The 25,407-nt window shown below is 47.2% G+C and overlaps 1 protein-coding gene across 1 annotated transcript in view; it reads left to right on the forward strand.

Moving 5' to 3' along the window:
* ankfn1 (ankyrin repeat and fibronectin type III domain containing 1) overlaps positions 1-25,407 on the forward strand; it is a 124,733-nt gene that overhangs the window by 22,477 nt on the left and 76,849 nt on the right. Inside the window, exon 2 of the mRNA XM_059653543.1 lies at positions 11-51. The gene's annotated coding sequence lies outside the window, so the exon portion shown is untranslated. The remainder of the gene's footprint in view (positions 1-10; positions 52-25,407) is intronic.

Raw genomic sequence — 25,407 nt, forward strand, 5'->3', positions numbered from 1 at the left:
TCTTTAATAGAGTCTTGGATCTAAAGACAGAACAGATTCTCTGCTAAACGAGTGAGTATGAAATCTTTTCAAGAAGATTAATGCAGGAATCTTTTCATGGAGAGAAAACCATTTTTTTCTTCATTCTGACCTTTCCCTTGTATTCATCTCCATTCTCTGGAGGCATTTACCCCGAGAATACTCATTCCCTAACTGGGTCATCCAGGTGAATGTTTGACGATGTTACAAAAAGGGTGAAAAGAACAGCATATTGGATGTTGTTCCAATACACTGCCAGAATGTGGCATAATGATATAACACACTGACATAGGAACAGAAGCAGACCATTCGGCCCATTGAGTCTGCTTCACCATTCAATGAATAAAAACAAATTTGCTGGAAAAGCTCAGCAGTCTGGCAGCATCTGTGAAGGAACAAACAGAGTTAACATTTTGGGTCCGGTGACCCTTCCTCAGAACTCACCATTCAAAGAGTCAGGCTGCTCCTTTTGATCAGGTTCCACATAGAAGATCGTTGTTAAATGATCTAAGAGCATAGGATTGTAAATAATCCTTAGACAGGGTTTTAAAATATTGGAAGGCAGAGAGTGTGCTCAAAGAATATGTACCTGATTAGTGGAATATCAAGAAAGATGTTCCCCAGAGATAATGGGAACTGCAGATGCTAGAGAATCCAAGACAACAAAATGTGAGGCTGGATGAACACAGCAGGCCAAGCAGCATCTCAGGAGCACAAAAGCTGACGTTTCGGGCCTAGACCCTTCATCGGTCTAGGCCCGAAACGTCAGCTTTTGTGCTCCTGAGAGGCTGCTTGGCCTGCTGTGTTCATACAGCCTCACATTTTGTTCCCCAGAGATCTGTTTTGGGTCTCAGCTTTCGCCATATTTGTGAAAGACTTGAGTGAAAGAATCAGGAGCTGTGGGGCCATATTCATATATGGATTCAATCTGGACAAATGAGAGGCCATCATTTTGGACTGGAAAAAGATACATTGAAATTTTTGCAACTTACTGAGGGTCCACTGAGGGAAGGCGCTCTAGCTATGTGTTGACTAAAATCATTGAAGTCAGGTCACTGTTACAAAACTAATTTCCGAAGGAATTGTGTCCTTTAAAGGTTGTAGGTTTGGAATGTGGCATCGAAGGAATCTTGCAAGTTGCTGCGTTGCATGTTGTGAGTCGTACACACTGTTGTCATTCTGTTCCAGTGGTTGCAGAGAAAACTTCCAAGGTGCTGAATGGGCTTGTTAATATCTAGTTAATCACATAGTTACATTTGTTAATACCTTTAATTAAGGTTAAAAAGAAACAAGTAGTATCTGTTAATTGAGTACAATTATAGGGGCCACCTTGGGTACTTCTGTAATGAAATGGTAGTGTCCCTACCTCTGAGCCAAGAGACCTAGATCCAATGGGGAACTTCAAACCAGCGTCTACAGGAAAACAACACAGACGGACCAAATACTGGACTACAGGAGCAACCATCCCAACACCCACAAACGAAGCTGCATTAGAACATTATTCCAACGAGCCACCACACACTGCAGCACAGAGGAACTACGCAGAGCAGAAGAAAATCACCTATACAGCGTATTCAAAAAGAACGGGAACCCAATGAACACAGTCCGCCGATTTCTCAGCAACAAACCCAAACAAACAGACAAAACGGGCCCAGAAACCATAACCACTCTCCCCTACACCAAAGACATTTCCGAAATGACTGTCAGACTACTCAGACCTCTTGGCATCAGGGTAGCCCACAAACCCACCAATACACTAAAACAGCAGCTAATGAACTTAAAGGACCCTATACAGACAACAAATAAAACGAACGTCATCTACAAAATACCTTGCAAGAACTGTGACAAACACTACATTGAACAAACTGGCAGAAAGCTAGCCACCAGGATACATGAACATCAACTAGCCACAAAACGACATGACCCACTAGCACTCGTATCCTTACATACAGATGAGGAAGGACACCACTTTGATTGGGACAACACATCCATCCTAGGACAAGCCAAACAGAGACACGCACGAGAATTCCTAGAAGCATGGCATTCCAACTGGAACTCCATCAACAAACACATTGACTTGGAGCCAATCTACCATCCCCTGATAAAAAGAACAGGAAATGACATCACCAATGCAGGAAATGACATCACCAACCCAAGGAAACCTAACCAGATAAATAGAAAGCGGGACATAACACCAGCGCTTTGTTGGAGGCTCACTGTTGATGTTACCTAGAATGGTGACAAAACATCTGGGAACAAACCGGCAAGCTCAGTGAACTAGCTTACATCTCGAACACAATAAAGACCTACTCTCTTGTGGACCGAGAGGAGGAGAGCGCTGTGTTGGAGGTGGAAGGAAGACGTCGGGTTGGCTGTGCACCCTTGCAACCAGTGGATCTTAATGCTGGCTTCGGCCTAACGCTGGTTCAGGGGAGCAGCCAACCTGCAACGATGGCTGCGGAAAGTGCTCGTGTCCCAGATCAGGGGGTCTGGAACACCACCCGTGTTTCTGTGAAGGTGGATGAAGGTGCACCTGTGGACTGCACCTTCTTCGTGAAGAGGGTCCTGTTGGACTGTTGCGGGTTCGCTGCTGCGGACATTTACTGCCTGCAGGATTTCCCCGGAGGAGGTTTTTACGACGTGACCTTCAGGAGTGCCAAGCTTTGCGAGCGCTTCCTGGAGGTTTTCAAGGAGAAAGGAGGTGAGGACCCCCTCCCTGTATTGACCGCTGTCCCGCTGTTTGTGATGCCAGCGCAGAGGAGCCGTATGGTGACTGTACACATGTACAAGCCGCATGTGCCAGCAGTTGATGTCCTGACCTTCCTTGGAAGGTACGTGAAGGTGGAAGGGGACCTAACTGACATCATGGACTCCTTTGGCATCTGGACCAGTAAGAGGCAGGTCAAGGTGACGCTGAGGAGGGGCGCGGACGGGAACGTCGTACACCCACCATCCAGCTTCGCGATCGGCGGGAGCAAGGGCTACCTGACCTATGCAGGGCAACCTAAAGTCTGCCATGCCTGTGGTAGGTCAGGTCACGTGGCGGCCGACTGCAAAGCCACCATTTGCAGGAACTGCAGGGAGGAGGGACACCTTGCAAAGGATTGCCCACGAGAGAGAAGCTGCAACCTTTGCGGGGAAGTGGGCCACTTCTATAGGGCATGCCCGCGGCGGGGTGCCACCTACGCCCAGGTCGCTGGCAGGGGAAATGCGGGGCCAGCCCCCCCCGGAGGAGAGGAAGGCACCAGGGCCCAGCAAGGACCCCACTAATGTGCAGGAGGGCCAGGCCGTGCAGGAGGGCCCAGCCCTGCAGGATGGGCCCGAGGCCAGCAAAGCACCCTACAGGCTCCGATCCCCCCCGACAACCCGGAGCCAATGGAGGCGGCGACAGGCGATCCAGGGGAGTGGACAACAGTCCGGAAAGCGAGGAGGAAGGTGCATCGACGGGCCCAGGAACCGCAACCATCAGGCGGGAAGAGGCAGCTACAGGGGGGCTATAAGAGCTCCTCTGACGAGGAGGATTCGGAGACGGCCCACCCGAAGCAGAAGTTAAAGGTCTCGAGGGGGAAGGAAAGCAGCACCACGCTTCCAGGTGACGGGAGGCGTCCTGAGGCTCCCTCCGACACCCAGTCAAGTGCCGCTGGAGCACTGGAGGGACCCCAGAATTTCCAGGCGGGAAGGAGGAAACAGCACGTCCCCAGCCTGACCCAGAGCCGGACCCTCCTGCCTCCAAACCCCTGATGGGGGGATGCCACCCGGAAGGCAGCACGGACAGTTTCCTGAGCCCGGTGAGCGTCCAGCAGTTAGCCCGGGCAATGGGCATGAAGGGACAGATGGAGGGGCTGGACCTTGGACTTGGGGAGGGTACTGCGGTCACTGCCCACAATGGGGGTATGAGTTGCGAGCATTAATGTATGCAGCGTCAAGTCAACCGCGAGATGTGTGTCCACGTTGGCCTACCTGACCACCATCAAGGCGGATCTCCTGTTTCTGCAGGAGTGCAGGATACCGCACCTCGGCAGGTACGGGAAATGGTCCAGCGCCTGGACCTGTGGGCCTTCGATCTGGTCGGTGGGGTAACGTCTGTCGCTCCTCGGGAGCGCAACTTCACCATCTCTCAAGTTCAGGAGGTGGTGGGGGGGCGCCTCCTAGTGGCTGACATCACCTACAGGAACGCTCCCCTGAGGCTGATCAACGTGTACGCCCCAGCGATACGGAGTGAGCGGTTGGCCGTCCTGCAGCGGCTTCCACCCCTGCTGGCTACGTCCAGGCCGGTCATCCTAGGCGGAGACTTCAACTGCATCATTGATGCAGATGGAAGATCCGGCGTGGGGACAGCGGGTGGGGGGAGTCAACTGGACGTCACATCCAGATTCCTGATGGGCACGGTGAAGGACGCCAAGCTGCTCGACGTCTTCAGCACCCCTGCAGACGGAGCGCAGCAGAGGTACACCTGGCCACGGCCAGACGGGTCTATCCGCTCAAGGATAGACTTCCTGTTTGTGTCACGGACGTTCTCGGTCAGATCCACCGGCGTCGAGCCGGTATTCTTCTCTGACCACTGCCTCCTGCTGGCCGACTGTCACTTACAGGGCGACCAGCCGGCCAGCAAGGGAACGTGGAAGCTCAACACGACTCTATTGACCCCAGAGAACGTTGAGGAGCTTAAGAGGGAGTACGCTGGTTGGAGAACCGTGAAACCCCTCTTTGAGTCTCCAGGTGACTGGTGGGAGACGGTGAAGGAGAACATCAAGAGGTCCTTTGTCCTCAAGGGTGTTCAGAAGGCAAGAGAGAGGCGGGGAAAGCTGTCGCGACTCCAGAAAAGGGTGCAGAACCTGCTACTTCTGCAGTTGATGGGGGTCGATGTCACGGAGGACCTCCGCGAGGTGAGGGGCCAGCAAGCCTCGCTTTTCGCCGCGGAGGCCTCCAGGATAATCTTCCGGTCCAGGGTCCGCTCCGTGGAGCAGGACGAGACGTGCTCGCGTTTCTTCTTTCAGAAGGTGCACAAAGAGAGCTCTGTGCTTAGCCGGCTGAAGGAGGATGACGGCTCGGTGACGTCGTCTCGGCCCGACATTTTGAGGATCAGCAGATCCTTCTATGCTGGACTGTACGACACGAAGCCCATGGACAGCACGGCCTCCGAGTCGTTCCTGTCGTCCATCACGGAGGTCTTAGACGATGGCACGAGGGAGTGGCTGGACCGGCCGATATCCCTGGATGAGCTGGCCAGAGCCCTCAAGTCCTTGCAGAGGAATAGGACACCCGGAAGCGACGGCTTACCGGTCGAGCTGTATTCCGCTCTGTGGGGCCTGGTCGGCCAGGACCTGCTGGAGGTGTACGATAGTGCGCTTCGGGCAGGGGAAATGTGCAAGTCCATGAGGAAGGGCATCATCACCCTCATTTACAAGAGGAAGGGGGAGAGGGAAGAAATTAAGAATTGGCGTCCCATTTCACTTTTGAACGTGGACTACAAAATCCTGGCCAAGGTCATAGCCAACCGGGTCAGGTCTGTCCTGGAGTCAGTGATTCACCCTGACCAAACCTGTGCTGTGCCGGGCAGGAAGATCGCTGAGAGCCTCGCGCTCATCAGGGATATGATCGCCTACGTACAGGACAGGCGGGTGGACACCTGCCTCGTCAGCCTGGACCAGGAGAAGGCCTTCGACAGGGTGTCTCATGCTTACATGAGGGACGTCCTCTCCAAATTGGGGTTCGGGGAGGGCATCCACAATTGGATCCAGCTGCTCTACACCAACATCGTTAGCGCAGTCCCTATCAACGGGTGGGAATCGGACAGTTTTCCTGTTAGATCTGGAGTCAGGCAGGGCTGCCCACTCTCTCCTGCCTTGTTCGTGTGCTGTGTGGAGCCCTTCGCCGCCTCCATCAGGAAGGACGTGAGCCTGAAGGGCGTGACTATCCCAGGCAGCGGAGGCCTTCAGGTCAAGACCTCCCTGTACATGGACGATGTCGCCGTCTTCTGCACCGATCATCGGTCGGTGAGTAGACTATTGGACATCTGCGGCCAGTTTGAACTGGCCTCGGGTGCCAAAGTCAATAGGGGTAAGAGCGAGGTCATGTTCTTCGGGAACTGGGACGACCGCTCCTTCATCCCCTTCACCGTCAGGACAGACTACCTGAAGGTGCTGAGTGTTTGGTTTGGTGGAGCTGGGGCATGCACTGAGACTTAGGAGGAGCGTATCGCCAAATTGAAGCAGAAGCTGGGCAGGTGGACGCTCCAGTCCCCCTCCATCGCGGGTAAGAACCTGGTTGTCAGGTGCGAGGGGCTTTCGGTACTGTTGTATGTGGCGCAGGCCTGGCCTATTCCCTGGACCTGCGCCGCTGCAGTCACCCGGGCCATCTTCCACTTCATTTGGGGGTCGAGGATGGACCGGGTCCGCAGAGACACCATGTACAAAGACCTGGGAAAGGGCGTACCAAACGCCACCCTCGCCCTGACGGCTACCTTTGTGTGCGGCTGCATCAAGCTGTGCGTAGACCCTCAGTACACAAACACCAAGTGTCACTACTTACTGAGGTTCTACCTGTCCCCGGTGTTGCAAAGGATGGGCCTGGCCTCGTTGCCGCGGAACGCTCCGAGTAGTTGGACCGTCCCGTACCACCTGTCCTTCGTGGAGAAATTTTTGAAAGGAAACACCTTTGACCACAAGGCCGTCAGGCAGTGGTCAGCACGTAGTATCCTCAGGACCCTTCGGGAAAAGGAGAGGGTGGATCCCGTCGTGTGGTTCCCCACGCAGACTGCCAAAGTCGTTTGGCAGAATGCCTCATCGCCAGAACTTTCAAACAAGCACAAGGACATTGCTTGGCTGGCGGTGAGAGGGGCTCTGCCAGTGAGATCCTTTATGCATGCCCGGAATCTCTGCACCACCGCACGCTGCCCTTGAGGTGGCTGCGGGGGGGACGAGACTGTTGATCACCGCCTTCTGGAGTGTGCCTCCGTGCAGGAGGTCTGGAGGGGGATGCAGTGGTATTTGTCGAGGTTCGTCCCGAGCAGCTCCGTGACGCGGGACTCCGTGCTCTACGGGCTGTTTCCCGGGACGCACACCGAGACCAACATCAACTGCGCCTGGAGGACCATCAATGTGGCGAAAGACGCTCTTTGGTCTGCCCGCAACTTGCTGGTCTGCCAGGTGAAAGAATGGACCCCGACCGAGTGTTGCAGACTGGCGCACTTCAAGGTCCAGGACTACGTGCTGAGTGACGCGCTAAAGCTTGGGGCAGCCGCCGCCAAGGCGCAGTGGGGAAAGACCACCGTATGAAACCCCTCGTCCAGAATAGAAAAAAGGGCCCTATCTGGTAACTGGGCCCAGCTGGCGCCTTCCCCAACTGGTCAGGGGGCCAACTGGGACTGTGCGGGGTGACGACTGCCGGGGCGGTTTCTTTGCTTTGTTTTTTTTTCTCTGTTTTGTTTTTTCCTTTAGTTACCCCTGGGTAACCCGGAGTGGCTTGCATGACTGGGTAGGTGTATAAATGTTTTATTTTTTGTACATCTTTTGAATAAAGTATATTTTTTCAAATTTAAAAAAAGGTGACGACACGTCTGAAAACTAACCCTCCAGCTCAGCAAGCAAACTCACATCCAGAACCTCAACCTGAGCTGCAAATCTTCTCAAAACGTGCTAGGCCTAGGTCCAAGTCACACTTGCTTCAGAGGCGTGTAAGAACATGTTTGAACAGGTTGACTAGAAAAATAGATTAAATAAAAACAAATAAATATCAGGTCCACCTGTAACACTGAGGGATGGAAAGAGCTGGAAGACTGAGTAGTTAATAAATTATATCTGCAGAAGAAAATGTCTTAGTTGTGGTCTCACTAACTGACTTGGATCTACATTAACAGAGGCAGCGTAGGATTAAAGCCTAAAGATGAAATGTGGAAACTAAGAAATATTTTCAGGCAGATGATGGTAATTGGAATTACTTTGGAGAAGAATGGCTGAAACCAAGTGAAAAGTGTTGAGAATGCCTGTGCCCCTGAACCTTATGATGGTTGGAATATACTGTAAACATAAAGCCATGAAATGGCACTATCACTTCCTACTGGAAGCAAGAAGAGGTGGTAAATTATTCTCAGAATGAGAGCCTCAACAACTGGACCATGGAGGAATGACTTGGAAATTTTACTGAAATTTATTGTCAAAATATACAAGAAAAATAATCCATTAAAGGCATATAAGGTATGGTCAGACTTTGACAAATTTAGAAGGCAGAGAGATGTTCCATAGAGGATAATATGATGGAATTTAACAGACTATATGCATGGTTGGAAATCTTCTACTTGACAAGATCCCAGCTGACTATTGGACCAATCAAATCCCTCAATAAACTATGGTCTAATAGACCATATGTTTCTTTATTTGATTTTAATTCAGATTTTAATTATTTTAAACCCTTTGGAGAAGTAACTCACCCACATGTCACCATTTTAAAATTCAAATTCTAAACGTAATATGTAAAAAATCAGGCAGCTTGCATCAAATCTGCCCCTCAGCCGCACCCCTGCAGAAGGATGGGAATGTATCTCCATGAGGCATTTTAATTTCCCATCACAAAAACATTAATGTTTTTTCTATGTTTCATTGACAGCAGCAATATATTGAAATTAACTGTACATTCAGATTCATGGCAATCATATTTGGCTCATGTCTAATTGGGATCACAACATTCGGTTTCCTTCATATTGGCTCCTTTCATTTGAATCCCTATAGTGTGATGCAGGCCATTCAGTCCATCGAGTTCACATTGACCCTTCAAGGAGTATCCCATCCAGACCCATCCCCCTACCCTATCCCTGTAATGCTGCATTTCCCATGGCTAACCCACCTAGTGTGCACATTCCTGGACACAGTGAGCAATTTAGCATGGCCAATCCATCAAACCTGCACATCTTTGATAAAGCATCAACCATAACATTGTCATTTTTCTAGTCTAGGGTATTCGCTATAACACTTAATTTATTGAAACAAAAACAGAAATAGCCGGAGAAACTCTGCAGGTCTGGCAGCATCAGTGGAGAGAGAAATAGAGTTAATATTTTGAGTCCAGTGACCCTTCTGAACCTCACCAGAACAACTGTAAGCTCTTATCCTGAAAGCTCTTCAAAAAACCTCAAAGGATTGAGCTCTATAAATAAATTTCTTCAGTATTGTTGGAGATATAAATTTCAATGGATGTGACTCCCGCATTTTCACACTCACAAAATTAGGCTAATGGCCTGTGGTTACCTTCCCTTTTTTTCTAAATAAAGGTGTTACATTCAGTTTTCCAATCCTCGGGGACATTTCCAGAATCCGAGGATTTCCTGAAGATTATTGTACCATTTCTGTAGGCACTTCTTATAATACCTCAGGATATAGCCCGAAAGTTCCAGGGGCCTTATCAGTCTTTAGGTTCCCTAGCACTTTCTATATGATGTGAGTGTCACAGACTGGGCCCAGCATGTTTTATCGTCCCGAGTTGCCCTTGAGAAAGTGGTGGTGAGCTGCCGCCTTAAACTCCTGCAGTCCATGTCTTCCAGGTAGACTCAGAATGCCCCTAGAGAAGGAATTCCAGGATTTTAACTCAGCAACAGTAAAGAAACAGTGATAGATTTCAGAATCAGGATGGTGAATGATTTAGAGAGGAGCTTGCAGAATGTGGTGTTCCCTTGTATCTGCTGCCCTTATCCTTCTAGATGGAAGTGGCCATGTGTTTGGAAGGTGCTGTTTGATGATCTTTGGTGAATTGCTGCAGTGCATCTTGTAAATAGCACACACTGCTGCGATTGAGCATTGGTGGTGGATGTTTGTCGATGTGGTGCCAATTTGTGGATGTGGACTGCTTTGTCCTGGATGGTGTCAAGCTTCTTGAGTTTGTTGGGGCTGCACTCATTCAGGCAAATGGATGTATCCCATCACACTCCTGACTTGTGCCTTGTAGATGGTGGACAGGCTTTAGGGAGTCAGGAAGTGAGTTACTCACCACAGTATTTCTAGTCTCTGACCTGCTCCTTAGCCAATACTTTTATATAGGAGTCCAGTGAAGCTTCTAGTCGGTGATCACCCCCAGGATGTTTACCACTGTGCCACCCTCTGTGCTGGGTCTGTCCTGCCGGTTTGTTATGGAGGGGGAACAGCCGAACCCCTCTGATACTTAAACTGACACAAGCCCGAATCTGCTATTACGGGAGTGAATGTTCCCTTCTAATAGTCACCCCTCAAACACCCAGAGAAGCTCAACTTTCCCCTCGTAATCTGTTAAATTAATAGTTAAAGGAAAGGAAATCCCTGGGCCACTTTATAAATAACAAGTAACAAGTAACTAGAACACAATAATTTACAACTTAGCCTGTCCAAGTTCACATAGACTGTCCTCTGGGACGTCCTGCTTTCTCCAGCCTTTGTCCTGATGCCCTTCTTTTACAGATGACTTTCTGTAATTGCTTCTGTGAGGACTTTTAGCAAAAACAACCATGGTACCCTTAAATTAGATGGGCTTTCTCTGAGAGTAAAAGATGTGGTCTTTTGGCAGTTGGCTCTTGCTCTCACTCTCGCTATTACTCTTGATTTTCAAATGATTTTTGAAAAACATATTCTTAAATACCACCGATGATGCAGCAAATCCTCAAAAGATTATTGGGTTCAGGCTGTCAACACAATCAGATTTAACTTTGATAGATTTTTAATTTCTAAGGGCTTGGTTAAAACTGATTGGCCTAATTTGAACTTGTTGTCAAAACATCCAAACAAGTCTGAGGTTTTGCCTTTCACCTGTAAGGGCCTTTTGCTACAAATGAGTCCATTTCAAGTACTTTCTGTCATTGCACCCTTCGGTTCCTCGCAGATCTGCTTTTTAAAAATCTCCGCACACAGACAAAACACAAATCCTTTAAAGGGACCATGGTGCTGCTTTTCCCTATTGTCATTTTTACCGACAAGTTCTAACTTCTTACCTTCCAATTCATAAATACTTTGCAACTTCACAGCACAGTGGGATAAGACGTATCCAGGGATGGTAGTGATAGTGTCTGAGATGTTACCTGTAAAGTAAGATTCTGTCAGTATGACTGTGTCAGGCAGCTGTCCCAATGTTGGCGTTAACCCCCAGATGTTCGTAAGGAGAATATTGCAGGATCAAACAGTGCGCTTGCTTTTGTCATTTCCGATGCCTAGGTTGAAGCCAGTTTCATTCCTTTCTTTCCTTGGTGTTTGATATAACTGAGCCTCCTGCTCTCCCTGTCAGACGCAGTAAAGAGTCAACCACATTGCTATGAGTCTGGAGTCAGAAGTAGGCCAGACTGGGTAAGTTTGGTTTATTTTCTTCCCTAAAGGATATTTATGAGCCAGATTGTTTTTTACAACAATAGTTTCATAGTCATCATTAGACTTTTAATTCCAGATTTTTATGAAATTCAAATTTTACCATGTGGATAGAATTGAACCAGGGTCCCCAGAGCATTAATTGTGTCTCTGGATTACTAGCCCATTGTTGTATTTATTCCCTTTCCTACCCCTCACCACCCTTAGGGTCTTTCATTATTTAGTAATTTTGGAACATTGTTAATGTCTTCTACCATGAAGACTGATGCAAAGTATTTATTCAACTTCTCTGCCATTTTGTGGCTTTTCATTATTATTTATCCAGTCTCAATCTTTAAGGGGCCTGTGTTCACTTTAGCTTCTCCCTTCCTTTTTATATAGTTAAAGAAGCTCTTACTGTCATTTTTTATATTGCTTTATAGCTTGTTCTCATCATTTACTTTCTCATTCTATTATTTTATTTGTAATCTCTCATTGATTTTTAAAACCTGCTTAAACCTCCAGTTTATAACTAACCTTTGCCACATTGTATGTTTTTTATTCTTAAAATTGATACTATCCTTAACTTTTCTGGTTATCTATAGTTGGCTTATCCCATTCCTAGAATCCTTCTTTGTCATTGGGATATATCTTTGTTGTGAGCCATGAACTATTTTCTTTAACATCTGTCATTCTTCCTCCACTACCTTGGCCGCTAAGCTTCTTTCCTAGTCCACTCCAACCAGCTCAGCCGTTATCCCTATGTAATATCCTTATTTAGGCATGGCACAGTTATAGAGTCATAGAGTTATTTAGCACGGAAACAGACCCTTTAGTATAACCTGTCCATGCCGACTAGTTTCTCAAACTAAACTAGTTCCACTTGTCTGCATTTGGCTCATATTCCTCTAAACCTTCCTTACTTATGGACCTGTTGAAATGATTTTTAAATGTTCTAACTGTATCTGCATCTTTCACTTCCTCTGGCAGTTCATTCCATGCATGAACTACCCTCTGTGTTAAAAAGATTACCCCTCAGATCCCTTTTAAACCTTTCTCCTCTCGCCTTAAAAATATGCCCCCTAGTTTTGAACTCAACCCCACCCTAGGGAAAAGACCTTTGCTATTAACCTTATCTATTCCCTTCATGATTTTATAAACCTCTATAACATTACCCCTCAACCTCCTTTGCTCCAGTGAAAAAAGTACCAACCTATCAGCCACTCTCTATAACTCAAACCCTCCTATCCAGGCAACATCCTGGTAAATCTTATTTGAACCCTTGCCAGTTTAATACACGGACATAGTACTCCAAAAGTAGCCTCACTAATGTCCTGTATAACCTCAACATGAAATACCAACCACGTTTCTTACTCTCAAACTAAATTCTACCATGTTATGATCACTGTTTCCTAGGGGTCCTTTACTCGGTGGTTATTAATGAAGCTTGCTTCATTACACATCACCATATCCAAAAAAACTCGACCCCTGATTCAGTACATAACACATTGTTCTAGGAAATTGACTCAAATACATTGAGTTCTTCCTCATGTCAATGCTTGACATTTGACTTTCCCAATCTGCACTAAGATTAAAGCCACCAATGACTAATGTGCTACCTATTTTTACACAACTTCATTATCTCCTGGTTTATTTGCTGTCCCAGTGTATAGTTGCTGTTAATGGCCTATAGACTACTCTCACCGGTGTTTTCTTCCCCTTTTTATTTCGTACCTCCATCTATTTGGATTCTACGTCACCTAATCTTAAATCATTCTTGCTATCATTCTTATTCCATCTTTTAATAACAAAGCTGCTTTACCACTCTTACCTTCCTGCCTCCCTTTTTAAAAGTCATATACCCCGACTACTCCAACCACTAGGAATTGTGATAGCGCACAAATCCACAGCTACACTACAGCAACTACTGACAAGAACAAAGGATCCCATTCCCACACCTAACAGAGACCAATGTTTTATATAAAATCCCATGTAAAGGCTGCCACAAACACTACATCGGATAGATCAAGAGAAAACTAACTAACAGGGTACATGAGAGCCTACTAGCTACCAAGAGACATAACCAACTGTCACTCATTTCCATACACTCAGACAAAGAAGGCCATGAATTCGGCTGCTACAATGTAACTCTGTGATCATTTATTAAGCTTGCCTCATTACGCATCACCTTAACCAAAAAAGCTTGATCCTGATTTAGTCCATCATAGACAAGCCAACCATAGAAACACACGAGATTTCCTAGAGGCCTGGTACTTAGCTCGGAACTCCATCAACAAGTATGTGGGAATAGACCCCATAAACCAACCACTATGGAACAGAACCGGAAATGAGGCCAACCACCACATCAGACCGGACCCACATAAATAACAAGTGGGACAGACCAACAATGCTTCATCAGAGGCAGACTGATGATGTTACCCGGTATGGTGACAAAACATCGGCCAACCAACCGATCAGCTCAACAAAATCAACAAAGTCATCCACACCCTGAGCTAAAGTATTCTCGAAAACTTTAACTACCCTTTTAGTTCCTAGTTTTGTTATCCTTGTAACCAAGTCTCTACAATGGCTATGAGTTCATAACCATCAGCCAATAATTACCCTCTACCAATATTAATCAATTAGTTCTGAAGATGGGTCACTGGACCTGAAATGTTAACCCTGATTTCTCTCCACAGATGCTGCCAGACGTGCAGAGCTTTTCCAGCAATTTCTGTGTTTGTAACCAATTTAGGTCATTCAGAAAATATCAGCATTTAAGTAAAGAGCTATTTTGTCACACTTTGACTCCATTTGCTGTTTTTTTATGCTTGTGCGCTCCATTATAGTTGTCCTGCAATGTTTCCAAGCCCTCACCCCTCTTATTAGTTTAAAGCCTTGTCTACAGCCCTAGCTATTTGGTTTGCTGAGATTCTTGTCCCTGCATAGCTCATTTGAAGCCCATCTGTCCTGAATGGTTCCCTCCACGCCAGTATCAAAACTCATTCCTGCCATGCCAACCTTTAAGCCTGTCATTTAAATTGTTGAGTTGATTTGTCTTGAGCCAGTTGCCCAGTTGCCCGTGGCTCTGGTGGTAATCCTAAGATTATTACCTTGGAGGTTCTACTTTTTAGTTTAGCTCCAAACTCTTAGGAATCCTTCAGCAAAGCCTACTTTCCAGTCCTATCACTATCGTTACTACCAACATGGACAACAATAACTGTATCCCTCCCATCCCACTCTAAGTTCTCCAGCCTTGAGGCAGGCAACGCAGCCTTCAGGAGTCACACTCATGGCTATAGAGAACATTATCTGTCTCCTTAACTATACTGTACCCTACCACTAAATTTCTATTTCCTCCTTCCACTTGAACAGTTTCCTGTGGCACAAGTTGTGGTCAAGTTTCACATCTTCCCTGAGGTCCCACCTTGTCCACACAACTTGCAAGAACTGATGGACAATTACAGAAACAGGCTTGTTGAGAGCTGCCCCATGGATCCTCATCTACAATCACACCTTCCTGTCCTTAATGATGGACTAAGCTTGAATGATATAGTCGAAAGAGTGTTTCAGTCCCCCTCAAGTGATGTCCATGTACTTTTCCCATTCTTGGTGTGGCTGGATGTCAGCAGCTGGCATAGGGATCTGAGGTTGATTGAGTTGCTACTCCTTGCTGCTGATGTATTTATTGTAGATCACCAAGGTGTTCAGCAACTCCCACATGCTGCACATGACCCGCAATATCTATCATATTTCATTTAAATTGTAATCATATATCTGTATTGCTATTCTGTATAATATGCACAGGCAGTCTATTAACTACTATAGTTCTCTATAATATACACAAGGGCTGCTATTCTTTGTAAGATACACAGTGGCTGCTATTCTCTATAATATGCACAGTGGCTGCTGTTCTCTATAACATAGGATTTGAGAGGTAAGGGTCATTTCTAGTGTCCCTTTTGACTTCACCTGAGAGAAGTGCAGCCAACTCCAGCTCCTCTCAGACTGTGCTAGGGAAATAGAGCTGGAGCTGGATGAACTCCGATCATTCAGGAGGCTGAGGGGTTGATCGAGAGAAGTTATAAGGAGGTGGTCACACCCAAGGTACAGGAAAAAGGTAGCTGGGTGACTGTCAGGAGGGGGAAAGGGAATAGGCAGACAGTGCAGGGATTCCCTGTGGCCATTCCCCTCAAAAATAAGTATACCATTTTGGAAGGGTCTAGGCCCGAAACGTCAGCTTTTGTGCTCCTGAGATGCTGCTTGGCCTGCTGTGTTCATCCAGCTCCACACTTTGTTATCTTGGATTCTCCAGCATCTGCAGTTCCCATTATCACTTATACCATTTTGGATACTGTTGCGGGTGGGGTAACCTACCAGGGGAAAGCCATACAGGCCAGGTCTCTGGCACTGGCTCTGTGGCTCGGAAGGGAATGGGGGAGAATAGGAGAGCAATAGTGATAGAAGAATCACTGGTTAGGGAAGCAGACAGGAGATTCTGTGGTACCAGTCAGACTCCGGAATGGTATGTTGCCTCCCGGGTGGCAGGGTCAGGGATGTCTTGGATTGAGTCTTCAGGATTCTTAAGTGGGAGGGGGTGCAGCCAGAAGTTGTGGTACATGTCAGTACCAATGACATAGCTAGGAAATGAGATGAGGACCTGAAAAATGCTTATAGGGAATTAGGGTGGAAGCTATAAGCCAGGACGAGTAGAGTAGTAATCTTAGGATTACTACTGGTGTCATGGGCCAGTGAGGCTAGAAACAGAGAGAGAGCAGCTAAACACGTGGCTACAGAGCTGGTACAGGAGGGAGGGCTTCAGGTTTGTGCATCATTAGAATACCTTCTGGGGAAGGTGAGACCTGTACAGGAAGGATGGGTTGCAACTGAACTGGAGGGGCACCAATATCCTGGGCGGGAGGTTTGCTAGAGTTCCTTGGGAGAGTTTAAACTAGCTTAGCAGGGGGTTGGGAACAGGATTTACAGACCAGAGGATGGGGTAGCCAGTGTACAGACAGATAGAGCAAGCAGAGAGTTTATGAGGAAGGATAAGCAGTTGATAGGGCAAAGTGACAGTCAGTGCAATGGGTTGAGGCGTTTCTACTTCCATGCAAGAAGTGTCAGGAATAAGGGTGATGAGCTTCAAGCATGGATCAGTACTTGAAGCTACAATATGGCCATTACGGAGACGCGGATATCACAGGGGCAGGAATGGTTGTTGGATGTTCCAGGGTATAGAGGTTTCTATAGAAATAGGAAGAGAAGTAAAAGAGGTGGGGGAGTGGCATTGCTAATCAAGGATGGTATCACAGCTGCAGAAAAGGAGGTTGCAGAGGAGGGTTTCTCTACTGAGTCTGTCTGGGTGGAAGTCAGAAACAGGAAAGGAGCAGTCACTTATTTGGGAGTTTTCTATAGACCCCTCAATAGCAACAGAGACACTGAGGAACAGATTGGGAGACAGATTGTAGAAAGGTGCAGAAGTAATAGCGTTGTTGTCATGGGTGACTTCAACTTCCCTAATATAGGCTGGAACCTCCTAAGTGCAAATAGTTTGGATGGAGCAGATTTTGTCAGGTGTGTCCAGGAAGGATTTCTGACTCAATATGTAGGTAGGCCAACTAGAGGGGAGGCCATATTGAATTTGTTGCTGGCCAACGAGCTAGGCCAAGTGTCAGATCTCTCGGTGGAAGAGCGTTTCGATGATAGTGATCACAACCCCCAAACCCTTACTATAGTCGTGGAGAAGGATAGGAGCAGATGGTATGGGAAAGTATTTAATTGGGGGAGGGGGAATTACAATGCTAGTAGGCAAGAACTATGGAGCACCAACTGTGATCAGATGTTCTCAGGGAAATGCATGACAGAAATATGGAGTTCATTTAGGGAGCAGTTGCTATGAGTACTGGATAGGTTTGTCCCACTGAGGCAAGGAAAAGATGAAAAGGTGAAGGTACCTTGGATGATAAGACATGTTGAATACCTAGTCAAGAGGAAGAATGAAACTTTCTTAAGGTTGAGGAAGTAAGAATTGGACAGGGCTCTAGAGGTCTGCAAGGTAGCCAGGAAGGAACTGAAGAATGGACTTAGGAGATCCAGAAGGGGATATGAGAAAACCTTGGCTTGTAGTATTGAGGAAAACCCCAAGGCGTTCTATGCTTATGTGAGGAACAAGAGTATGGCCAGAGTGAGGGTAAGGCCAATCAGGGACAGTGGAGGAAACTTGTATGTGGAGTCAGAGGAGGTAGGAGAGGTCCCTAATGAATACATTGCTTCAGTATTCGCCAGCAAGTGAGACCTTGACGTTTGTGAGGACAGCATGAAACAGGCAGACATGCTCGAACAGGTTAATGTCAGGAAGGAGGATGTACTAAAAATTTTGAAAAATATGATGATAAATATGTCCCCTGGGCCAGACAGGATATACCTAAGGTTCCTACAGGAAGCGAGGCAAGAGATCGCTGCCCCTTTGGCAATGATTTTTGTGCTCTCACTGTCCACTGGAGTAGAACCAGAAGATTGGAAGGTGGCAAAGGTCATTCCCTTATTCAAGAAAGGGAATAGGGATAATCCTGGAAATTACAGACTAGTCAGTCTTACCACTATGGTGGGAAAATTATTGGAGAGGATTCTGAAGGGTAGTATTTATGTTTATTTGGAAAAGCACAGTTTGATTAGAAACAGTCAGCATGGCTTTGAGGGGGGCAGGTCATGCCTCACAAGTCTTACTGAATTATTTGAGGATGTGACAAAACACTTTGATGAAGGTAGAGCAGTGGATGTGGTGTATATCGATTTTAGCAAGGCGTTCCATAAGGTTCCACCTGGTAGGCTCATTCAGAAGGTAGGGAGGTATTCAGGGAAATTTGGCTGTCTGGATACAAAACTGGCTGTCCAACAGAAGACAGAGGATGGGAGTAGATGTAAAGTATTCAGCCTGGAGCTTGGTGACCAGTGTTGTTCCACAGGGATTTGTTCTGGGACCTCTGCTCTTTGTGATCTTTACAAATGACTTGGATGAGGAAGTGGAAGGGTGCGTTAGTAAGTTTGCTGATGACACGAAGGTTGGTGGAGTTGTGGACAGCATGGAGGGCTGTTGTAGGTTGTGACAGGACATTGACAGGATGCAGAGCTGTGCAAAGAAGTGGCAGATGGGATTCAGCACAGAAAAGTGTGAAGTGATTCATTTTGGAAGGTTGAATTTGAATGCAGAATACAGGATTAATGGCAGGATTCTCGGCAGTGTGGAGGAACAGAGGGATCTTGGGGTCCACATCCATTGATCCCTCAAAGTGGCCACCAAAGTTCATTGGGTTGTAAAGAAGGTGTATGGTGTGCTGGCTTTCATCGGGTTTAAGAGCCGTGAGGTTATGCTGGAGTTCTATATAACTCTGGTTAGAGTGCACTTGTTCATTTCTGGTCAACTCATTACAGGAAAGATGTGGAAGCTTTAGAGAGGGCGTAGAGGAGATTTACCAGGATGTTGCCTGGACTGGAGGGCAGGTCTTATGAGGAAAGCTCCAGAGAGCTAGGTCATTTTTCATTGGAGCGAAGAAGGAAGAGTTAGAGGTTTATAAGATGATGACAGGCGCAGATAGAGTAAATAGTCAGAGACTTTTTCCCGGTGTGGAAATGACTATTATGAGGGGGCATAATTTTAAGGTGATTGGAGGAAGGTATAGGGTAGATGCCAGAGCTAGGTTCTTCACACAGAGAGTGGTGGGCATGTGGAATGCGCTGCCGGCAGTGGAGTCAGATACTTCAGAGATTTTTAAGCGACTCTTGGATAGGCACATGGAGGATAGTAAATTGTAGGTACACAGAGTAGCTTGATCTTAGTAGGATAACAGGCTGGCACAATATTGTGGGCCGAAGAGCCTGCACTGTGCTGTACTGTTCTATGTTCTATGTTCATACACAGTGGCTGCTGTTCTCTGAGATATGCACAGGCAGCGATGGTTGGCAAGTTGATACTCATCAAGAGGCAGTTTCCCAACTGGTCAATGCTCTCTTCCTTGGCGCAAATTACTGCAGATGTTAGAATCTCTGCTAGTCAGGCAGCAACCATGTTTCGAGTCTAAATTAATCTTCATCAGCTGTGGTGAAGAGTCATCTAGAGTTGATATTTCAGCTTGCTGTCTCTCCATGGATGCTGTAATCTCTGGCATTTGTTGTTTTCAGCACTGTCTTCCTGTCATATAACATGTTGTGACTAGTTGAGATTTGGTAGGAATGAAATGTTATTGAGGATAGAGAGGAATGTGGAATTTAGAGCTCAAATACCACTCTGTCACCAGAGATAGTAGGATGCTGGAGAATCCAAGATAACAAGGTGTGGAGCTGGATGAACGCAGCAGGCCAAGCTGCATCAGAGGAGCAGGAGAGCTGACGTTTCAGGCCCAGACCCTTCTTCAGAATCTAGGCCTGAAACGTCAGCTTTCCTGCTCCTCTGATGCTGCTTGGCCTGTTGTGTTCATCCAGCTCTACACCTTGTTATCTCTACCACTCTGTCACCATTCTGCCCATCCGTTATCATTCCTTCCCTCCATCACCATTTACTCCATCCATCACCATTCCCTCCCTCTGTCCATCCCCTTCTATCATCACTCCCTCCCTCCTTCGTTACTGCTCAGTCTCTCACTGTTTGCTCCCTCCGTCACCGTTCTGTTTATCTGCCACTACTCCCTCCCTCTATCACCACTCCTTCCCTCCATCACCATTCTCTCCCTCCTTCATCACTCCCTCTGTCTGTCACCATTCCTCCCTGTGTCATCACTCCCTCCTTCCTTCATTACTGCTTACTGTCTCACTGTTCCCTCTCCCCATCACCGTCCCGTCCATCTGTCACCACTCCCTCCCTCAATCACCACTCACTCACTCCATCATCGTTCCCTCCCTCCAACTGTCACCATTCCCTCCCTCAATCATCACTCCCTCCCTCCTTTATCACTCCCTCCCTCCATCATCACTCCCTCCCTCCACCACAGCTTCCTTCCTCCATCATCACTCCTCCCCCTCTGTCACCACTTCCTCCATCCATCACCATCCTCTCCCTCCTTCATCAGTTCCTCCGTCTGTCATCATTCCCTCCCTCCTTCATCACTCCCTTCCTCCAGCACCACCCCGTTCCTCCATCACCGTTCCCTCCTTCCATCACTGCTCACTCCCTCCATCACCACTCCCTCCTCCATTACTGTTCACTCCCTCCATCATCAGTAACGGGTTTTCCTGTTTCCTCTGAAATACCAGCTCCTGTGATGTTCACTTACATGGTTTTTGTGCCTGGTTGCTGGCTGCATTTTTCAGTAATGCTTCTCTTGCCATTTGATGCTCATTTTGATTCTAATTTCAATTGGAGTTTTACTGCTATCTCTGAGGTGCTGCTCATACACATTCTAATGATTCTGTTTCTATGACAATGGATGTTTTTATTTTGAATTTTGAATGTCAAAAGACAGTGATGGGAATAGAGTTTGCTATATTTTAGGATGAAGTTGTTTCCAGGGCATATTATCAAACAGGAGCGAGATTAACCCTCATCAAGTGAACAGCTGTATGCCTCAGGATCCGTTTCAATGTCCCCCTTGGCTCCATGTCGAACATGAGGCCTTCGCTCACTGTGTGCTACTCTCTGTGGGCCATAAGGCCATAAGAAATAGGAACAGGAGCAGGCCATTTGGCCCCTCAAGCATGCTCCGCCATTCAACAGGATCATGGCTGATACAATATTCCTTGCACCCACATTCCTGATCTTTAATTCCCCGACTGATCAGCTTTTTGTTATGTGTTTTTTGCCTGCCTCCCTTTTTGAGTAGGAGTGTCACATTAGCAGATTTCTAATACTGTGGTACTTCTCCAGAATCAAAGGATCTTTGGATAATTACAGCCAATGCATCCACTATCTCTGTAGTGACCTCTTTTAGGAACCTAGGATGCAGGCTATCAGCGCCAGAGGACTTATCTGCCTTAGCCTCATTAAATTGTCTAATAAAACTTCCTTAGTGACAGTAATTCGAATGAGATGTTCCAGATGTAGAGGAAAACAATGCAATTATCCAAAGCTGCCTCTCTCACTCTTAAAGAGTGCAGGGGGAGGGAGTAAGCCTTCAACTTTAGAACCAGCTGCTTCAGAAAGAGCTGACACCTGAAGAGGGCATAAAAATTTGAAATTTTTTTACAGACTGCAAATAGTGCTCAATTAAATCTTCATTTTAATCTGAGATTGTCGGGTTTTTGTTTAAGGAATATGAAGCAAAGGCAGAGATGTTAGTCACAGCACAGCCGTGTTCTCATTGAAGGGCGGATGAGGCTGAAGGGGTTGAATGGCCTTCTCCTGTTCATGCATTCCTGTATCTGCTCAGACCCATTTCAAAATCTGCACCTTCCCTGAACCCTGGTCAGTGATCATTTGTGGGGACAATGGTTTTAGCTGATGCGGTTTTTGTTAAGAACCTGCACAGGTTTCCAGGGGCTGATGCCGGTCTCACTGGATGGGCTTGTTGACCCTATGCCTGTGAGGGAGCTTGTGCACTGATACAGGCAGGCAGCTTCCAACAGGCTCCATTCCAACTTTGACATATCCCATTTGCTTCCTGTACTTGCTTGAATTATGCAACTCGTTGATAGTATTGATCTCATACAATCTTATCGTGTCAAAGAACAAAACTGATAGGGCATAAATCTTTTTGAAGAATGTGACAACGCGTTTCTGATTTGCGCAATGTGGCAATGTGTCAACATGATTCCCACATTTACTGCTCACTGAGGCCCGACCACCGGCGGGTGGGGGTGGGGGATGTGGGGGGGACCTGCTCATTTGCCCGAGGGTGGGGCATATAGGGGCTGGGGGCCACCGCCCAGACCATGGAGGATGTTTGGGGGTGGGGAATGTGGGGTGTGTGTGGGGGTGGGGAATGTGGGGCAGGGTGTGGGGTTGGGGAATGTGGGGTGTGTGTGGGGGTGGGGAATGTGGGGCAGGGTGACTATTCTAGGAAGCTGTTTGCATCAGGCCATATGGAACCAGTGGATTCCACGCACGATAATAAAATGTGAGGCTGGATGAACACAGCAGGCCAAGCAGCATCTCAGGAGCACAAAAGCTGACGTTTCGGGCCTAGACGAGGGTCTAGGCCCGAAACGTCAGCTTTTGTGCTCCTGAGATGCTGCTTGGCCTGCTGTGTTCATCCAGCCTCACATTTTATTATCTTGGAATTCTCCAGCATCTGCAGTTCCCATTATCTCTGATTCCACGCACGAATCTCATTGCGAAATTATTGTACATCTGAATTCCCCTGGAGTGATTTAGTTCCATCTCCTTTACATTCCTAACTTGACCATGCAATGTTGTATCCACCAGGATTTGACACCTTCTCCACCGGGATTTTCCCAACCAATTTGTTTTGTTATACACATCCCAAATGCCATCAATTCAAGAGAAAATGGCAAGGTATTAAGGTGTTCAATGATTGTATTGAATGACAGCCAAGTCCAGCTTCATGGATTGAACTCCCTCTCTTCAACTCCCCCTCCATCAATCCCCCGCCTCCTCACCTCTCCTTACCCCTCTCTTCGACTCCCGCTCCCTTATCCCTCGCCCCTTCCCCCATCCACTCCATCTCCCCCTCCCTCCGCCTCTCCCTCCCCTTCCCTCCCTCTCCATCTGCCCCCCTCTCCGTGTCCCTCTCCCTCTCTCTCCCTCCCCCTCCTTCCCCTTATCCTCTTCTTCCCTCTCCCTCTTTCTCTTCTTCCCCCTCTCCCTCTCCCTCCCTCTCCCTCACTCCTTCTCCCTCGATCCATCTCTCTCTCTCCATCTTTTTCCCTTGATATCATTCTTTTTATCTCTATCTCTCTGCTTGTCTTTCTCTTTCTCCCTCTCTCATTCATCATCTCTCACTCTGCCTCTGAATTGTTGAGACATGGGAAATGTGTAACCTTTCTTTTCTCCATGCTGATTTGCAGACTCCTGGTCATATCAACTAAATCACGTTAGATTTCCTGAAATGAACTGGAAATGATGGGCGAACCAGGAATCGTCTTATATTTTTCATTCCTGGGATGTTGGTATCACTGGCAAGATTGACATTTCTGACCCAATGGTGAACTCACAGCTCTCAGAGAGAGAGAGGGGCAATGTGAAAGTCCCATTGCACCTTCAGCCTTTTGGATTATGTTCTGAGCTGTTGATGACAATTCAATGATCCTAGTGCCTCACGTTTTCCAGCTTTCCTATATTGAGGACTGGCTTGCTCTGACCTTTTTAGTCTGGAAATGGATGATCTCCCATTTACCTCAATTGCAATCCACTCCCCAACACAGTCTAGTCAAGCCTCAAAGACTGAGCAGTTCAGTCTCTGGATGCCAACTAAATGGGTCTGACCTTGACCTCGTGACCTGCCTCCTCACTGGACTTGCTTTTGCTGTCCTTGAGACACTCATCTCCTGGTTGGTTCCTCTCCTCAATGGCTATGCACCCAAACTATTTACCTCTTGACCTGCCTCCTTCCTGCAATAAAACCTCAGCCTCCTGTTGGGAAGTGTTGTGTTGGAGCCTTGTCCTATTAACTGTTTCCCACCAAATTACAACTTGCCTTTGAGCCTAACACCAACTGAGGCCATTTAGCCATTAGAATCAATATTAGTCTCCAGTCAGATCCTGCCTGGTCTGTACCTTCATTCCAAACTCAAACCTTTTTTTATTTCCCAGGAACCTGACAACTTTAATTAACACCCAAGATCTGCAAATTCTGACAGTGGGGTTGGGAGTGTGGGGCAGAGTTGCAGATTTCCTTTGCCTTTAGAGTAAAGGAATATTTCCTGAGCATGCCCCTAAATAGCCACAGGGATCTGCCTTTTGCTCTGGTTCCCCACCCTACCCCAATCAACCTTTCAAGCTTAACCACTCAACTTTCAAACTTTCAACCTTATCAAACTCCTCAATTAGATCACTCCATAACCCACTAAACTCCAGGGAGCACAAACTATATATATGTGCAGCCTTTCATCATCATTTATCTCTTTCAACCTGGGATCATTCATAGATAGGTTCTTGATTATCAAGGGAATCAAGGGTTACGGGGAGAAAGTGAGAGAACGGGGTTAAGGAACTTATCAGCCATGATTGAATAATGGAGAAGACTCAATGGACCGAATGGCCTAATTTCTGCTCCTATGTCTTATAGTCTTATGGTCTTATTCTGATTAAGCTCCCATTGTGAGGCCTGTATCTCATTTCTGATGGGAGGGCCCAGAGCAGAGTGGTCAGTCAGCGACTCCCTGCAGTTGAGCAGTGTCAAACGGGAACAGCAGATAGTTAGTGTTTGTTGGAAGGAAACTTGGGCAGAAATTTACAGTGTCAGCCCAGCCATGTTCTTCATTTCATCCTCATACAAAATGCAGAGCTATGAGAAGCACAGTGAGCTGACCACGCTCATGCTGCATACTACACCGACACTGCACTCACATTACGCTCACACTGCACACTGCACTCACACCATGCTCACACTGCCCACTGCACTGACACTGCACTCACACCATGCTCACACTGCACACTCACCTTACACTACACTCACACTGCACACTGCCCTTACACCACACTCACACTGCACACTGTGCTCACACTGCACACTGCACTTGCACAGCACATCGCGCTCACACTGTGCTCACTTCTGAATCCCATCTGGTCACTTCAGGGCAGCAGTAGCTTTCCAGCTGAACCAAGGGGTATTGTGATGTGGGGGTGATTTCCAGTCTGTTGCTAGGTACTTGGCAATGTGTGTGCAACCATGCTCCTTCGAAACTTGGGGAGCAAGAGGCAGGGCCAGGAGAGAGAGAGACCGCTGACTTTATCCTGGCAATGGCACATGGCTGTACCTATCTGCTAACTTGACAGTATTGCAGGGATTGGTCAGTGTCTCTCTCTAACAGCTACAAGACCCTGCACCAACTCTCTGTACCTCACAGTTAGGGGCAAGTCGCAGCTGGGTCAGTGGAAAAAACAATGTGTCAGTCAGGCAGACACCTTGACGCTGTAACACAATCTCTCCAAATGGTCGAACGCACCATGGTTCGTATCTCGGTGCGCTGCTGGTTCATTTCCTTT

This window comes from Stegostoma tigrinum, chromosome 22 (genome assembly GCF_030684315.1).
Source record: "Stegostoma tigrinum isolate sSteTig4 chromosome 22, sSteTig4.hap1, whole genome shotgun sequence".
NCBI lineage: Eukaryota > Metazoa > Chordata > Chondrichthyes > Orectolobiformes > Stegostomatidae > Stegostoma > Stegostoma tigrinum.